Raw genomic sequence first — 19,657 nt, forward strand, 5'->3', positions numbered from 1 at the left:
TATATTATAAATAGACTAATACAGAATTATGTTCCTTACAATAAAAGATTTTTAAAGTTTTAAAAGCTAACTGGGGTTACATGCCCTCAGGACTAGACACATAAACTCATTTTGTACACAGAAAAAGAAAAAAAAAAGAAAAGAAAACAGCTCCATGTTCTGGTGTCATCTTGGAAAATAACTCAATTGTTCAGTTGTTTCTACTATGGTTCCTTTAGGAGTTGTTTGTTCTCCTTTTTATATCTAAACATAATTTCTGCAGAATCATTCTCTGAGAAAACACCTCACATAATTTATTTTCAAATAAAAATACACTGCCTCCTGATGCGAGACATTGAGAAGAACCCAGTGGCATCACCATGTGATGCCAAAAGGGCATAATCGGAATCTAATGATGATGAAACATCAGAGAAAGCCAAATCTGGAATATTCTACAAAATAACTAGTCATTCTTGCAACTTTTCTGTAAGTCTGAAATTATGCCTAAGATAAAATAAATTTTAATGAGAATACAAACATAAACTCTTTCATTTTTATTCCTTTCAGAAGACCTAGACATGCAGCTTGAAGTGTTTAGGTATGGTTGACTGGTGACTCATTAACCTTGAGAAAAATCACAGAAATTTAGCTTTCCTTGTCAGTATTGCCAATAATTCACCATCTTTGGTGCCAGCCCTGATGACACACAGTCTATCAGCTCACCATTCTCCCATGTTTGCCCTCCTCTCGCTGAACCTGTCCATCCAGCCGTTGGCTCCCAGTCATAAAAACATTGAGTCATGCCCATATCTACCTGACTATGGTTTTGCATGTACTTGTCTAGAATTCTCTCTGTGTGGATCATAACAGTTAGGATTTTGGGGAATACTCAACATCTCTGGGTCATATCAATAATTGTAGACATTTTCTTAAGGCCCCACTTTTTCCTCATACCCCATCTTACAGTGATGGGATAAAATATATTTAGACTTGAATATTCCCTTCTCTCCTTTTGATTAGGAGAATGTTGTCTTTATACCTCAACTCTTGCTTCCTGTACCCCATCCTTTCCCTGACTCCCCAACCCCAATTAGGAGTGCTTTCATTTGTCTGAAGGGTTCCTGACTTTTGTGACACAGAAAGGTTGGAACAGAGAGGTTAGAGTGGAAGAGGAACAGCTTAGCCCGAAAATTGAAGTTGATTTTTATAATAAAGTGCAGGAAAAGAGGAGAAAAAGAAAGAAGTGAAGGAGGCGATTAGGCATATAGCAAATAAAAGATTATGGAGTAGTGTGTTTGGAGGAGGAGGAGGAACAACAGGGATTGAAGAAGAATTGCTGGGAGCTATGCATTGGAGAAATGGAAGTAAAAGACTGGAATTTTTCTTCTTTTTGGTTAATTTTGACAGTTTGGATTGTACCTTTTTATTGTAACTCCATATAAAGCCTGGACACATGGATCTGGGATTTATAATGGTTACGTTATTCCCAATCTTTCAGTAGCTTCCTATTGCCTATAAAATAACTTGCAAGCTCTTTAATCTTGTCATTCAAGCCCCGTACTCCATGTCCAATCTGGCTCTTTGCAACCTTACATTCCTTGTAGGAACCCTCTCCTCCAACTAAACTGGCTGACTCCCCATGCTCCCACTATGCCATGTGGTGTGCTCACTCTGTGCCTCTGCTCACCTCCCCCCAACTTGGAGTTTGGCTTAGAAGTCTTTCTTCTCCTTAAAGACTCCCTTCCCTGGAAGCGTAGGTCTTTCAGGTGTCTCATTCCTTTGTACTTCTGTAGCACTTCTTGTACATCTTGCTCTGTTGTTCTCATTCCACCATCTCTTCTCGTTAGTCACCTTTTCTTTGTGTGTGACGGGCCTCCCACTGGCTTGATAAGCTCCCTGAGGGCAGAAATGCTTCCCGCATAGTGTCTAGCTCAGTGGCTGTGGTTGGTAGACTGCAAATCCTTCTGTGATCTTAGCGACTATGCCATCTGACTAAACCACTTCCCACACCCTGACTTTGGCAGCCAGAGGCTTTCTGAGCTCTATTCTCCCTGTTGAGTGAGCCAAGCACTACCTACACGGCAGCCCCTTCCAGTCCTTTGGTTTAGTTTAGAAAATTCTAACAGATATTAGGAAGCAAATTCTGCTCCTCTCCTGCATAGTTGTGCCATTGGCCAAGAATTTCACTCATTTTATTTGCAGATTCCACCTTTAAGAAGGTTAACATCATCTCTTCCCATGTATTAGATATGCTGGACCCAGACCACAGGGCTTCAAATACATGATCGGTACTATAAGGCATTGTGTGCTTGAGATCTGCTTCCAGTTATGACATCTTCAGTCCTTATTTATAAATATTCTTCTTTATTAAGCCATTTGAGGTCTCTGAAGTACTCACTATGCTTAAAGATAATATTTTATAGCTACTTTAAAATAAATCAATGTGTGAATATGTTGCTGTGTTATAAATTCCTCCTTTACCTCCTGGAGTCACAGCTATTCCTCGATGTCTTATTCTCCATCTTTGGGCTACTTAGCTTTAAGATTTTTCTGGACTACTTATTTCCCTGCACCAGAAGCTTCAAATGGTTTCCAAGTCAACAAAGAAAAGGTCTTACTTTGCTTGTCTCTCTCCATATCATCCCTCCCTGTTACTCCTGCCTGCACTTCTCTTTATAACAGGAGACAAAGTGTTTTTTTTTTTCCCAGAATATATCTGTGCTGAGAGCAGACCAGAGTCATCAAACTAGGATCTTTCCAATCCTGTGATATTTTCTTAGTGAATTTTGTTCCCTCCCTCCCTTCCTAACTTTTCGAGAAGCAGCCCTTCAGTTAACATGGATCCATCACCTCTATCGGCTTTTTGACCAAAACCCTCTGAGCTCCCCACTCCTCATTGGTAAGACAGGGACACCACCTTCTTCCCTATGTAGCTCTAAAGATTAAATGAGATATAATATAATCTAATAATCTAAACTATATAATCAAATGCCTAGTGCGGTGCTTGACATAAAGGAGGAGTTGAAGAGATGTGAGGTCTTTTCTCTGTAGGGAAGAAGAGATTTCTTTCCTCATCCGTCTATAGGTTCATGACTGAGACCCTTATAACAAAAAGCAGGTTAACAAAAAAAAAGCATACACATTTATTTAATATGAATTTCATGTGACACTGGAGCCTTCAGAAATAAAGACCCAAAGAAACAGAGGAAACTATATTTTTATGAACAGTCATGCAGAAGTATGATTGGAGGACAGAAGGGTGTGATTTACTGGTAATAAACTGGGGGGAACTTACCAAGGCCTGTTTGTTCAGATGCTTCTCTGTGTCTCTGTGTGACATTTCTTTCCTCCGGGTATAGGGAGGATGTCTCTGGAATGAGGCTTTTATGACCTACTTTTAGAAGATTAGAGAATTCTTTCATGGCCTGCATCAGCAGAGGATTGGAGACCTTCCTGCCACTGCTGTTTTCTCAAATGCCAAGGTGCCGTATCTCGGGGTAGTATGTCCTGAACCCCATCATCCCCCTCTTTCTACCTAAACAATGCCTTAGAACAGTGGCACTTAAACTAGGGTTACAAGAAACAAATGGGGTCCTTGAATAAAATCAGATTCCAGGGCCCCATACCTAGAGAGTCTGACTTAGTGGGTCTGAATGAGGCCCAGGAATCTGGCTTGTTCATCAGGCCATGATTCTAACATAGGTGGTTAGTAGATCACACTGTGAGAGACCCTGTTTAGAATCATAAAAGTATACAAAGATAGAGCTGGAAGAGACTCTACAGTATTTCATCCTACAACTACTCCCCATTCTGCTGAAGACAGACTAAGGTTGGGTGACTCACCCAAGGTCACAGAGGGAGGCAGTACAGGGCTAAAACAGGAACTCACATTCCCTGACTCACAGGGTGACTTGGACTACACCAGGTGATCACCTCCTCTTTATCAGGAAACAATGCCTCTCCTGGCTCAAGTTGAGGTTGCCTTGAGCAACTCCTTGGCAGTGGCTTAAGCTCTCAGCCTTCTTAGTCAAAAGTCCTTCTAGAAACTGTTTTCTGTAAGGATTACTCCTGTATAGCAGCCTGCACATCCTTTCCAAAGCCTTGTTGAGTGTGTCTTCAGAATAGCAAAACATTTCTTTAATTATTTTTTTGATTATAGTGGATATTTTTCTGCCCTTTAATATTTTCTTCCAGCATCCTTATTAATTGAAGACTGAAATAATTTTTAATGGCAAAACATTTCTTAGTTCAATTTCAACTGTTTTATTATAAAACACAAATATAGAAAATGTAACACAAAAGAAATGATAGCTTAGAGGATTGTTGTAAGGCAGACATCATTCTAACCTCCACCCAAGTGAAAAAAAACCAGAATTCTGCCAGCTACCCTAGAAACCCTTTCATGAGCTCTGTTCCAACGATGACCTCCTCCATCCCTCCAAAAGTAACCATGATCTTGACTTTTATGGTAACCACTTCCTTATATATCTTTATAGTTTTATCACTCCAATTGTGCATCCCTAGACACTCAAGTTTAATTTTGCTCCTTAAAGAAATCTGATACGTCTTTTAAATATCTTTTAAACTGCAGATTCCCCTCCATCTCTTTCTTCTTCTGACAGTTTATCTTTTGAAAAACCTGCTCTATTTGACATATGGAGATTTTCATAGTCATGGTTTTGCTGATTGCATTCTTGTGGTGAAATTCAATGTTTCTCCATCCTGTATATTTCCTACAAATTGGCAGCTGTATCCAGAGGTTTGATCAAACCTATATTTGATCCCTTTAACTGCATTGTTAGTGGTGTGTGTTTTTTCATTAGGATGCTCATAATGTCTGTTTTTCACTTTTTTCTCTTATATTAGCAGCCATTGATGTTCAATGTCTAGATCCAGTAATTCATTGGAGGGTTGTAAGATGGTGACATACTTGTATGTCATTTTCACTTATTTCCTGAATAATTTTATACAAAAAGACCCTCTCCTCCATCTACTATTAGGATACCTAGCAGTATAGTTTATATAAGAAAGGCAAGACAAATGCTTTAGTCTTTTATGTACCCAATTTTCAAAATAACCAGTAGGCTCTCTGTCTTCCTCTGAAGATGGGTATTATTTTTTCTTAATATAAATGATTATGTACCATATTTGATTGGTTTCAGTCCCTTGTAATGTTAATCCTTATTGAAGCTCAAAATGCCCATATTTGGCCAAAGGTGGTTTCTGAATCCTTTGACATGAACCTCATAGACTTTGATAACTTCCTTGCTGTCTGGCATAACAAGGTGTCTGGCATGACAAGGCCTTGTAAGGCTTATTGTGCATATTTCCTGCCCCAGAACAAAAACAGATAATTTCTCCAAGAAGTCCTCATTTTTTTTTAAATTGGAGGTGACACTTCAAGTCCACAATCTTGGGGGCTAGATTGGCCGTTGGGTCATTATTTATGTCTTTATAGTAGGCAGAAGTAGAAAAATGAACACACACACACACACACACACACACACACACACTTGTTTAAAGATAAAACATCTTGTGATTTCATTTGATGTTCCAAATTCAAAACAAATTAAAGAAAAATTTAAACACATTTTTATTTTAGGATAATTTTAGTTTTATAAAAAAGTTGCAAATGTGTTCTGTATTCTTATGGAATAAAATGTTGAAATGTTTGATAACGATCAGATTTTCTTTTCCTTATCAGTCATTTGCCCTTTTGCCTAGATGCCAAAGCATTGTTTTCCTTTTTTAAAAATTAGAGTCCAGTCATTTTACTATGGTATTCTGTTCCTTCGCTTTAGTTTTTATCTTTAGGCACCTCTATTGTCAATTTGTTGGATCTTCTTTGATATCTTCAATATTTGTTTTTTTCCTCTCAAATTCTTTTTGTCTGTTTTTTAAAATTTAATAATTATTTTTTTCTTTCCACCATCTATTTTTCTTGAGGAATTATTTATTGTGTCTGTTTTCTCTGGTGGTACTTGAATATATAAAAATATATTTGTATACATATGAAATCTTTTTCTTTCATTTATTTATTTTAAATTTTATTTCATTTTATTTTAAGTTCTAGCATATATGTGAAGGACGTGCAGGTTGTTACATAGGTAAATGTGTGCCATGGTGGTTTGCTGCACTTATCAACCTGTCACCTAGGTATTAAGTCTAGCATGCATTAGCTATTTATCCTGATGTTCCTCCTCCTCCTGCCCTCCAACAGGCCTCAGTATGTGTTGTTCCCCTCCCTGTGTTCCATGTGTTCTCATTGTTCAGCTCCCACTTATAAGTAAGAACATGTGGTATTTGGTTTTCTGTTCCTGTGTTAGTTTGCTGAAGATAATGGCTTCCAGTCCCATCCATGTCCCTGCAAAGCACATGAACTCATTTCTTGTTATGACTGCATAGTATTCCATGGTACATATGTACCACATTTTCTTTATCCAGTCTATCATTGATGAGTATTTTACATATAAAATATATTTTATATTATATATGTTATATAATATAAATATACAATTATATAAATAAATATAATTACATATTTTACATATAAAATATATTTTGTATATACAAATATTTATCTATAAATATATACTATATAAATATGAGAACTTTTTCTTATTTTAAACATTCTCTTACATTAGTCACTTCTTTCCTTTTTTAGAGCCAGGGTCTCACTCTCTCCCCAAGCTGGAGTTCAGTGGCACAATCATAGCTCATTATAGCTCAAACTCTTGGGCTCAAGCGATCATCCTGCCTTGGCCTCCTAAAGTGCTGGGATTACAGGTGTGAGCCTGCACTTGGCCTTAAAATTATTATTCATATTATTCTTTTATATCTTGTATCATTTTCTTAATGTTCCTAGTCTTGTTTGAAATTGTATATAACAGCTCAAATATTTAAAGTACATTTTTCTGGTACGCTTTTATTTTCTAGAAAGAAGTCATTCTGCTCATTCTTTTTAATATAGTAACCATGGATGAAATTTGACGTTGATACTTATCTTTTGCCCATTTTTATGTGAATTTGGTTTGTCTGAACTTTGAGAAGGAGACTTGGTTCAGATAGCTCGTCTAATTCGCTTTTCTAACTTCTTTGTTTTCAGGTGGTTTTAAAACATATGGTAGCTTGCTTTCTGATATTTACTGGCTGTGTTCCCTTCCGTGCATCTATCTGAGCTGCTCTTCAACTCTTTTGTCCCTGTCCTCCTTTATTTTTACTCTACTACAAGCAGTTTCTTTTCAGTGTGGAACTGAGTTGTTTTGTACTGGAAGGAAACCCTGGCTATCAGTTTAGAGCATTTCCAGGGCCTCTGGCTGCTCCAGCCTCTTTAATCCTTACCCCAATCTAGGATTGGGCACAGCTTCTCCCAGTTTTTGCCTCAGTTGGCCCACCAGGCTTCCCAGTGAATATCTGTTGGCTCTCTAGGGGTTCTCTCAGGTCCATCAGAAGCCCTGATGCTGCCCTCTGCTTCCTCTGCACATATCCATAACTCACAGATCTGTGGTTGTTGGTGGCTTGTTTCATCTGCTTGTGTTTTGGGCTTCCTGGGGACCCCTTGCCACCTAGTTTTGTTGGAAATGTTGTTTATGGGTTTCAGTTTTGTTATCGATTTGCTCTAATATTATTATTATTATTATTTTTTCTTTGAGACAGAGTCTGTCTCTGTCGCCCAGGCTGGAGTGCAGTGGTGGGATCTCGGCTCAGTGCAAGCTCCGCCTCCCAGGTTCATGCCATTCTCCTGTCTTATCCTCCCGAGTAGCTGGGACTACAGGCACCCACCACCACGCCTGGCCAATTTTTCTATTTTTAGTAGAGACGGGGTTTCACCATGTTAGCCAGGATGGTCTCGATCTCCTGACCTTATGATCCACCCGCCTCAGCCTCGCAAAGTGCTGGGATAACAGGCGTGAGCCACCGCGCCCAGCCTATTTGCTCTGTTTTTATGCGAGGGTTCAGGAAGATCCCCAGCCTGCCAGCCTGCCAGCCTGCCACTGCTGTTGCCAACTTTCCAGAATCTGTTCACTGGTTTTGAAGTTTGTTTTCCTGGTCCTGAAATTTCTCATATTTAAATATGTGGTGGAACCAGAATCAGCACTAATATCACTTATTAATAGACTCAGTTTCAGTTTTCTCACTTGTAAAATATATACGATTATAATTCTTCCCAATTTACTTCATCCATTAATTCATTTGTTCATTCAATGACCTTTAGTGAGCATCTAGATGCTGGTGAATCAGACAGAATCTGCCTCCAAGGAGTTCACCTCAGTGGGGATTAATAATAATATTTAATATTTATAGAGTGTTTATCAGATTTTGGGTTTTATGTGAAGTATTGTGCATATATTATTTATTTATTTATTTTGGAAACAGGGTCTTACTCTGTTGCCCAGGCTGGAGTGCAGTGGCATGATCTCGGCTCACTGCAACCTCTGCCTCCTGGGTTCAAGCAATTCTCCTGCCTCAGCCTCCAAAGTAGCTGGGACTACAGGTGTGCACCACCATGCCTGGTTAATTTTTGTATTTTTTGGTGGAGACGAGGTTTCACTGTGTTGGCCAGGCTGGTCTCAAACTCCTGGCCTCAAGTGATCCTCCTGCCTCAGCCTCCCAAAGTGCTGGGATTACAGACATGAGCCATTGCACCCAGCCTGCATATATTATTTAATTTAATTCTCACAACAACTCTCTAAGATAGGTACTATTATTATGTCCATTTATCAGATGGGGAAACAGAGGAGTAATTTGACTGCTCTTGAAATATACCCAACACATGTTCATTAAGGCCTATGCATATAATTCTGAGCAAAAATATACAAAGTTTTTGCCCATATATTTCTTATCATTTAGTTGGGGAAATAGACATCAATCCTCAAATCACTCAAATAATATGTAATCACAACAATGATAATTGCCTCATCTATTCACTTTCATTTTCTTGGTAGCACAATCCCACTTTTTAGTTATCATTTGAGTGAAAGACACATTCTCAGCATCTCTTGCAGCTAGGTATGGCCATGTGACTATGTTCTGGCCAATGAGCCAGAGGAATGGAACAATCAGAGTGTCTCTTTAAAGGAGAGGAGTTTTGTCTGATCTTCCTTCCTGGTGCTTAGAGTGCTAACATGATGGTTGGGATTTCTACAGGCATTGAGCCATGAGTGATTCTGGAAGCCTCCTGTTAGGATGGTGGAGTGGGGAGTAAAAAGGAGCCTGGCCTGGGTTTCCTACCTCTGGACTTCTGGTTATGTGAGAGCAATATACACTTCTTTCTGTTTAAACCACTGTAGGTGGGTTTCTATTAAATGCAGCCAAACCTAATCTTGACTGAGTACCCATCACTGATACCATTGAAGAGGTGCCAGGGGAGCAGCAGTTAGGGAGAATTACCTGACCAGGTCAGAGAAAGTTTTTCTGAAGAAGTGATGGCCAAGCTGCATCTTAAGGAAGATCAGGAGGTAACTATTTGAGTGGGAGCCTGGGATGGTGTAAAAAGCCTTCTGACAAAGGAATGATTTGTACAGGGTTTTGTGGTGGAAGGGAGGGAGTGTGGCAAATTGAAAGAACTCCAAAAATGTCAAAGAGTAGCTGGATCTCAGAGTGAGAGAGAGGGTGGTACTCACGGTGGCTGGAGACACGAGTTTTATCTTTTTCCTAAGAACAATGGAAAGCCATGAAGTATTTTGAGGAGGGATGAGAACCCATCATCCCTTGTTTAAAAAAATACTTCATTTTTAACAATGTCATTGTGGCTGCTGTGGGGAGAAAAATTGGTGGGGCAAGAATGTGTGTGGGGTGGCCAGTAGTCCAGGTGGGAGATGATAAACTAGGTTGGCAGGACGGAGCTGGAGAGAAGCGGGCAGGTTGCAGAAATATTTAGAAGACACAGTAACGTCTTCTAAAGTAATGAACTGGAAATGGGGATAGGAGGGAGAGGAAGTTGCCTGCACTGCTTGTGGGTTTCTGGCTAGTGTAACAGTATGAAGGTTGTGCTAAAATCAGGGAAGAGGCTGGTTTGGATGATGAGATCAAGAAATCAGATTTGGTCTTAATGGGCATAAGGTATTTGTATTCATTTGCTTGGCCTGCCGTGACAAAGTACTACAAACAGAAGGACTTCAAACAACAGAAGTTTATTCTGTCACAGTTCTGGAGTCTAGAAGTTTGAAATCAAATGTCTGCAGGGCCGTGCCCCCTCTGAAGGCTCTAGAGGAGGCCTCTTCTTTGCCTCTTCCTGGCTTCTGGCGGCTGGTGGGAATCCTTGACGTTCCTTGGCTTGCAGCTGTGTCGCTCCACTCAGACTCTTTCATCACATGGTGCTCTCCCTGTGTGTTGGTGTCTTCTCCTCTTTTTATAACGACATTGGTCCTGCTAGATTTAGGTCCCACCCTAATGAGTATGGTTTCATCTTCACTGATCAGAACTACAAAGACCCTATTTCCAATTAAGGTCACATTCACAGGGACCTGAGGTTAGTACTTCAACATACCTTTTTGGGAGGCATAATTCAAGCCACAACAGTGCCTTTGCACTGTCTAAGTGGAGTGGCAAGTAGTCAATAGTCTGTATGGACCAGTAGAGACAGGGCAAGACAAGGGAAGACGGCAAGAAGCAAATGGTGACAATGCAGTGTGGAAGATGCTGAGATAGGTATATTAAGAAAATGTAAGTGGAGGACTAGGATGTGGGGCTGTGGGGGAGAGGATAGAGGGGAGCCACACGTAAGATGTTCACATCAAATCCCCTGCTGAGTAGGATCCTCTCAGGGAGACAAGGAGCAATGCAGGCCAGAGCATGAAGACTTGAGCGTCACGGGTAGGCAGGGGACAGTACAGTCTCCAGTGTGGCCAGAGCGTAGGGTGTGGTGTGGCAGCGGAGGGGCCCTGGGTCTTGAGGGCTTTGGGGTTTGTGCTAAAGACTCCACATGTAACCCTAAAGGCGAAGGTGAGCTGCTGAGTGGTTCCAGTGGGATCCATGAGAACAGATCTGGATTTTAAACAAAGGCTAGCCAGCTTGCCTTGCAAATGGCTGATGAGGTTTTGGCAGAGGTTTAGTGTGTACGGAAGGGCACTTTATCCCACACGTTCCTGACTCTGATTCCTGCCACTGATGCCCACCTCAGGCTTGCTGACCATTTGGCCTGAGGGGCCATACAAGGTTTTGGCTTTGTTTATCCATCTCACCTCTCCCCTTAGGAGGCAGAGGGTTTTCCACAGCCACAGGGTGGTGGTGGGAGCGGAAGAGGGGCCGGACATGAACAAGGTGATTCACATGAAAGCACCAGAAGCATTTCATTCAAGTCTGGTTGTAGAGTCAGCTTGACCTGGGTGCACTTTTGTTTTTTAAAGCAGTTTTATTGATATCATTTCCATACCATAAAGTTCACCTGTTTAAAGTGTGTAATTCAGTGGTTTTTTTGTATGTCACATTGAGCAAGCATAACCGTAAACTAATTTTAGAACATTTTCATCATCTCCAGTGAAACCCCATACCTGGAGGCACATTCCGCCTCCACCCTTCCACAACTTTGTAACTGTGGGCAGCTTAGCCTCTCCGAGCCTCAGTTTCCTCATCTAGTAGGAACAAGATGTTACTGGGAACAGTGTCATACAATTTTATGGGCTTATTTAAAGACTGAATGAGAGAGCAAATAATACTCTTAACACAGTGTCTGGCACAGGGTAGGCCCTCAATAAATTTCATTCTCCTAAATTGATGTTGGCAGTTGCTTTTCTGTGGATTAGTCAGGAATCGCCCTGAGCACTTATTCATGAGTCACTGTCACTGCATCCAAACCTTATCTGGAGAGCTTATAGCCCTTACACTTAACCTGATGCATTTACACACACACGCACACACACGCATGTGCACACACACACACTAACACACCACACCTCACACACGCATGCACAAAAATGTTAATACAAGACAGATAACTAAGTAAGCTTTGAGAGAAGTTCTGGAATTATTCTATGCTTGTAAAGCTAACTGCTCTTTAAATATATCTATCTGTATCTGCATCTATATATCTCATGTAATGAATGTCTATAATCTGCATTTTGAAGTGAAAGGGCTTAGTGTCTGATGATGTCCAGCAGAACTATCACAGCCAATATTGTAAATTAGGCAAGGTTGTAGTATGGTTAATATTTAGGTTAATATATATTTAGGTAATATTTAGTTAAATAGTTCAAGGTTATGTTATTAGCCTTGAGTTAATAATTTCTTGGGCCAGTCCCATGCACCAGGTTTAGGATGAAATATTTTTACATGTGTCTTTATCTTTGCCTTGACCCTGAAAGCTAAGTAGGTATTCCTATCACAATGCAGGAATTATTATCACTTCCATTTTGTAGGAGAGGGGAAAGGAGGCCTAGAGTATTAAGTTACTCAGCCCAGGGCACACCTGAGGAAGTGGAGAAGCCTGGGTATGGGCTTAGAATCTCCCACACGACACTGGGCTAACCCAGCTTCAGTTTAGGCTCTTTCCAGGTGTTGCTAGCAATCTACTTTTAGAAGGCAGGTTAGGTTACTCCCAGAGTTGCTTCCATTGTGGTAGGGGCTGCCACTTTAATATCCTAAGCAATACTCTCCAACTCTGGGATGCAGCAGAATAACTCCAGGGAGCTTTAAGAAGATTGAGATTTCCTGGTTCCACTCCAGACTGCTTGCAGCAGAATTTTCTAGGGTGGATCTTAGAATCTGTACTTGTAAAAAGCTCCCCAGAAACCATTTTACATGGAAAATATAAAGGCTATAAAATGCAGGCGTACAAGAAAATATAAACATTTTACAATTTAAATTTTACTGCAAGCACAGTCATTACACAAATGATAGTTTGGCGGAAACAGTTGTAACACATATGGCAGGTGGTGGGTGTGTTAGTTAGATTGGCTCTGTTGTACATATAAACCCATTACACTCTATGGTTTAGCACAATAGAATTGAATTTCTCACTCATATCAAGTCCATGATGGGTGATCCTATTTGGCAGGCAGCCCTCCTCCAGGCAGAGATTCAGGAACCTGGGCTCTTTCTATTGTGTGCACCGCCATCTTTAATATGTGGCTTCCAAGATCCTTGTGGAAGGGAAATTAGTAGGTAGGCTCACAAGTGGGTAGTTCTGTGGGCCAGGCCTGGAAGGGTAATACTCCACTTCCACCCACGCTTCACTGACTGGAACTGAGACTATGGATATACACAAGCACAAGAGAGGCTGGGACATGTGGTCTGGCTGCTCCTATGAGGATGAAGAAACAGTTCAGGTCAACCACTAGCCAGTCTCTACTCCCCAAAAGTTAACATCTTACAAACTGATAACAAAAAGGCAAACAATTCAATTGAAAATGGGCAAAGGATAAGGGCAGGCCTTTCATAGAAGCACAAATTCAAATGACGAATGAATGTTAAAAGATGCTCAAGTGCATTGGTAGGGAAATGCAAGGAAGGTAACAGTGGGCTATCAATTTCCACCTGTCAGGTTGACAGAAGTTAAAGGATGATAACACCTACTACTGGTGGGAGTCAGGAGAGAGTTTACTTATGAACTATTGGTAGAAATGGAGATTGCTACCACATTTTGGAAAGCCATCTGGCATTAGCAATTAAAATTTAAAATGCACATTCTTTCAACCTGGCAATTCCATTCCAGGGAATCTCTTTGATGGAATAAAAGCAGTATGTATGGATAAATAGGTCCTCAGATAGTTATTGCAACATTATGCATAGTGACAAAAATAGAACCTAAAGTTCCCTTCAAAGGGGGAATAATGTAGTGCATTGTAATTATCACCATTATGGAATATTTTAGTTTTTAAAAAGGTGACTAAGAAGTATTCCCAAGAGGTATTATTAAATGAGAAAATCAGGAGCAAGAGAAATGTATATTATTCCTTTTTAAAAAATGATAAATCAAGAGGTAATCTCTATTGTCTTTTTAAACTTTTATCATCATCATCTTCATCATCATCATTAGTCTATATCTGTCTATATATCTATGTATGATTGATAAGCATAGAGAAGGTTGTTAACACTGGTGACCTGGACCAAGTTGTGTGGGTGAAAGGAAACAGAGGAGGAACAAGACGGTAATCAAGGTAGCCTTCCTGCCAGTACTGTATTTAAAGAGGTAACAATGAAAAAAACAGCTTGTGTGATAAGACATCATAAAAGATATATATATATATATATACACACACACACACACACACATATATATATATATGTACCCATGTGACCCTGGACCCATTACTTCAGCTGCCTGGGCCTGTTGCAAGGAAGGGAGATGATGCCTGTGGATGCTATATGTATATACATATACACACACACACATATATGTAAAACAAATACACACACATATAAATATATATTTTATAAAATTTATAAAATTTATTTTAAAATTTTATTATAATATTTTATATTATAATGTATTATATTTTATATAAATATAAATATATTTATTATTAAATATATAAATATATTTATAACATATTAAATATATTATAAAATTTATTATAAAATTTATAAAATATATATTCATAATGAAATGCATGAATTTAGGTCATTAATGTATCGATAATGGTAATCTCAGGGTAGAATTTCAGGTGAGTTTTTTTCTTCCTTTTCTCTTTATATATTGTTTACAATTTTAGAATAAATATAAACAGATGGAAAAGCAGTGAGTTTTTCATGATATAAAAAAAAGTAAAAGCTTTCTGAATGATTCTGATAGCAACCAGGCTTCATCACCAGGGTTTGACTTAGGAAGTTTAAAAAATGGAGTTTCAAGCATTGAATAACAGAGTGGTAGAAAACCATTTCTGAGTGAGGGGTTCTTGCTGGAAGCCCAGAAGCCACTCCTCATGAATCACCTCCTGCAGGGGACTGGGAAATGTGAGGAATGATTCCTAGGAGATATCAGTCAGTTTGGGATTCAGGTGCTGGCTCTTAGCATCTGAAAGTTCTAGGTTGGGGATGGCATCTGGTGGAGAAGTTGGTGGGAGGAAAGTAGTGATGCTTGAGGGGAGGGGCAGGAGTTAAATCTGGGCTCTGCCACTTACTACCCATGTGACCTTGGACCTGCTACTTCACCTGCCTGGGCCTGTTGTAAGGAAGGGAGATGATGCCTGTGGATACTAGGGGTGGCCTGGTCAGTTTTGTGTGTTTATCAGTTTGTTGGAAATATCAGGGTCATGGTCCTGGTAAGAGCCATTGCTCAGCTCAGTGGGCAATGGAGGAGCAAGGAGCATCATCAAGGTGATAAGTGGGGGCTGTCTCTTGAGGAGAGAGGCTGGGGAAACCCTGGGCTTGAGAGGCCCTGAGTCTCCCATCTCTCTTGATCTCTAGACCCAACTTTTTGTCCTTTTCCTCCCCCATGCTTTTGGTAAATTCTTGTGAGTTGGCATTAGGTGAGTGTTATAAACTGAATGTTTGTGTCCTCCTCAAATTCATATATTGAATTCCTGGGCCCCAGTGTAGTTGCATTTGGAGATGGAGTCTCTGAGGAGGTAATTAAAGTTAAATGAGGTCATAAGGGTTGGACCCTGCTCCAATAGGATTAGTGTCCTTGTAAGAAGAGACAACAGAGACCTCTCTCTTTGTGTGTGCACACACCAAGGAAAAGCCATATGAAGATGCAGTGAGAAGGAAGCCCTCTATAAACCAGTAAGATAGCCCTCACCAGAAACTAAGCCCTATTGGACCTTGATCTGGGGCTTTCCAGCCTCCAGAACTGTGAGAAGTAAATTTCTGTTGTTCAATCACTGGCATTTTTTATGGCAGCCTGAGCAGACTAATACAGTGACGCGTTCATTGTAAATAGTAAAATTCCTTCATTTCATTGACTACCAACAATCTGCTACTCAAGACAGGCATAGAACCCATGACCCTCAAAATGCTGTGCATCCAGCAGGGAGTCAGATGACTAAACAGAAATGAATGTTCTGCCTGACAGAGAAAGTACAGGATGGTCCTGGAGAAAAGAGAATGGTGTAGACACCCAGTGCATGTGACTCAAGATTTGCTAACTAGGATTCCTCAGTATGTTTCCTTTGGCCCCAGCAGTGTTTAAATAATTGGGAAACAGCACATAAAAAACTAGATTTCTATTTTTGCTTGAAAAATCAGTTTCTGGTTGCACTGGGCCTACATTGCCACATGGAAGCCACTGGAAGGCGCTAAGGAGCAGCTGCCACCTTCAGAGACACTGAGCTCTCAGTTCAGCAGTGTCCCCACTGCTCCCTAAGGTTTCCTTGCTCAGCCTGATGCCCTCACTTATGCCACCTGCCATTTGAGATTCCTGATGTAAACTGTTGCTTTTTTTTAAGTGCTTGCATATGTGCCCAATTAATTGTAGATTTCCTTCCCTATGTTAGTCAGTTTACCAGGTTAACTCAAAGTACGTCCAAAGCTAAGATGCTGACGCTATAAAGGTCACTTGGCACCCATGTTGTATCAGAGACTGGAAATTTCAGAGCTGGGAGGGACTTTGGGGATCATGCAGTCTAAGCAACTCATTTCCAAATGTGGAAACAAAAACCCAGAGAGGTGAATTCCCCTGCCCCAGGCCACACATCTGGACAGTGGGTAGCAGAGCCAGGAGAAGAACCCTAGTTCCCTGAACCTAGTCTGCTGCTTTCTGCTCTGATAAATTGCTTTTTTCCACCTATTATCTTCGTAGAAAAAGAAAAGTAGCACTTTGCCACGTAGATTTGGGAAAATGTTGTCATGTGATATTTAATCCATGTTCAGGCCCTTTTCTTCACACTGTCAGAGAAATTATCAAAAGAAAATTATTGGAAAGTATTAGCCGTGTATTATGGCTTCCAAGCTCACAAGCACAGATGTCCACTGGCAAAACTGAAATGAAATTGGAATAAATTAAAGCCCATTTTGTTTTCCAGCCCCTGGTAATAAAAAATTCTTGCTGCAGATGAGTGCTCGAGCCCAGTCTCCTCCTCCTTATTATTAAACAAAAGCAGAACACAACAAAAATAGAAACGAATGCAGAAATCTGCTCCGGTTTCCTCTTTTGTGTACCAGTGTTTTTGTTGGTCAAATCACATTACGGAGCGTCCATTACAATGGCTTATCTTCAGAGGCCCCAAAGTAACTAGAGAGGCTATGAAGGATGGTCTGTTGTAAAGCAGGATTATATGATAGCCCCATCTCTTTGGGTTTCTTTATCCCCAAATTGGTGGTGGGAAGATTAATTAGCATGAAATCCACTAAAGAATCAACAAGATGAGAAGCTATATCATGTAGTGGATAAAGCTATGAGTCTGACGCCAGACTTTCTGGGTTCAAATCCCAGCTCTGTTATTGGCTGGCAGTCTGACTTTGGGCAAGGTACTTAACTTGTTGGTTCCTCATTGGTGAAGCAAAGATGATGATCCTGGTCCCTGCCTTCCAGGGTATTTTGAGGACTCAGAACACCTAGTCCCAGTGTCTGGCTTCATAACTGTTATCTGGACCTTTGTGGCAAGTGACAAAGACTCTCTCTTTGACCAGACTTTAGTGAGGCTCCTATGAGCCTCTTCTCAACTAGGCCTTGACCTTGGACTTCTGTGTCTGTGTCTGTCCCTTCCCAGTCCAGTTTTAGTAAGAATCCTGCCAAGTCAGTTTAGGGAGAATCCTTCATGCTTGGTATCTGATCACATTAGTCTATGTTTAGCAAGAGTCCTGTTAAGTTGATTTTACAAGAATCTCCTACCCTTGATGTCTTCTCTTAGCAACTTTCCATATCCACTAACCCTCTCACTCTCTTCCTGGCTGACAATCCCACTTGTCCTTGAATTTGAAGTTGAACCTGATCTCTCACCCCTATTGCAATACCCCATCACAATAGTCCTGAATAAAGTCTTCCTTATTGTTTTAGCAAGTGTTAGAATACTATTTTCTTTAACATAGAGAAGAGGGTGTTGTTGAGACTGAGGACCCGGGTGAGTTTGGGGGAGTTACTGAGAACTTGGTGGGAATTTTGTTTTTAGTAGGATGAGAATGAACAGAAAGCAGGTGTGAGCAATTGGGGCTGACTGCTGGCTGTCCCTCACAGGATATCTGCAACCTGGTGGGGTCACTGTGCGCCCAGAGTCTCACCCCATCTTTACAGGTTCAGAGGTTTGATTCATCAGAGTACCCAGGAGTCAAAGAGGTGTTAGAGTGCAATGTATGAATCTCACAAAGTTCCCCGTTTCACATACACTTGAATTCTGAGTATTCTTCTTAGTAACTATGGGAGCTTGGCCAGGTCATTTAATTTCTAACTCTCAATTTTTCTATCTCTAAATTAGAAATAACAAAACCTTCCTTTCAGGTGTTCTGATGATTTACCACAATATGAGTTGAAAGCCTCAAATAGCTAAGCAGCTAATACATAGTCATTATTCATTGGGCTCTGGATAACCTCATCTAATCATCAAACTCACAAGTTAAACTATAATGTGAATTAGTTAATTCACACGAATTGAAACACTGTCCAGGCACCAGAGACCTTGTGACTGCATTCCACCCAGGCTTTTGCTTTTCTCGTCACATATCTTGGGATGCTGGACCAACAATTAAAGGCTGCACAGTGAGCTGGGAGCACATGCAGCAAGGTGACCACAGTGTGGGCACCCCACACTCACTGTGCATGCCTGAGGGCTGCCTACTGCAAATACCTGGGACTCTGCCCCGGAGCTTCTTTCTGGCCATGGGAACACTCTCCGCCCACACAAGGAACAATCTGGAAGCACCTTAGAGTTACTGCCCTTAGAGGCAGCCCCCAACCAACTAACCAATTAACCCCTAGGTTAGTCAATTAACCCCCTAGCTTAGCATAACACTGAGCTTCAGTTGTTCACTGTAACTTGCTTGATAACAAGCCCCTTATTGACTTCTTTCCCCTTCCTGTTCTCTTTCCCCTTCCTGTCCATTTCCCCATGCCCCTATCCATGTTGTCTGAGGTCATCTCCCAAATAAAGTACTTGCACTTGAATCCTTGCCTCAAGGACTGGTTCAGCCTAACACAAAGGGTGATGATCCTATAGGTGTTCCAAGCCATGGTGCAACATCTGGGATGGGCCTGAGAGACACACTCCTACACTCCGTTTGGTATGACATCATACCAGCTTCATGTAAGAGGGTAATGACTTGAGGGAGACCCAGTAGATATCCATGTGCTATCTCTAAGGCATGGGCTGTGCAGCTGTCAACGATGTGTTCCATCTTCTACCTGCTGCGTCAAGCTTGCCTGTCAGCACTTTCTCTCATTATCCTGAGGTTCTGAGGTTCTCTTTCAAGAGGTTCATGGCTCTTGCATTAATGAGCACAGATTTCCTGAACTTGGAAGGGGCTAAGCTGGGGGATTTGGGACCTGAGGGTGTTTGAGTCAAGGAAAAGTTACTGAGGACTTACTTGACTGGACACGCAAGGGAATCTTTGAGAATTGTGTTGAGTTAAGAAATCCAGCATGCGAGTGGAAAGGTGATCTTTGCTTCCTAAAAAGAGTGTTGAGATGAGGGCTGTGGAGAGCTGAGGCAAGAAGGGGAATTTATATCATTGAAACCAGGCAGTGTTCGGGTCTCCACCTTCACTTTCATTTAATTTTCACACAGAGCCCGTGGACAGGCGTTAGTTCCTAATTTCATGGATGAGGAACTGGAGTCAGATGGTTTAAATGACTGTCCATGGCCAACTG

At 40.9% G+C, this 19,657-nt stretch overlaps 1 protein-coding gene across 1 annotated transcript in view; it reads right to left on the minus strand.

Moving 5' to 3' along the window:
- Positions 1–19,657, minus strand: part of TNFAIP8L3 (TNF alpha induced protein 8 like 3) — a 257,866-nt gene that overhangs the window by 61,213 nt on the left and 176,996 nt on the right. The window lies entirely within an intron of this gene.

This window comes from Macaca thibetana, chromosome 7, assembly GCF_024542745.1.
Source record: "Macaca thibetana thibetana isolate TM-01 chromosome 7, ASM2454274v1, whole genome shotgun sequence".
NCBI classification, from domain to species: Eukaryota; Metazoa; Chordata; class Mammalia; order Primates; family Cercopithecidae; genus Macaca; species Macaca thibetana.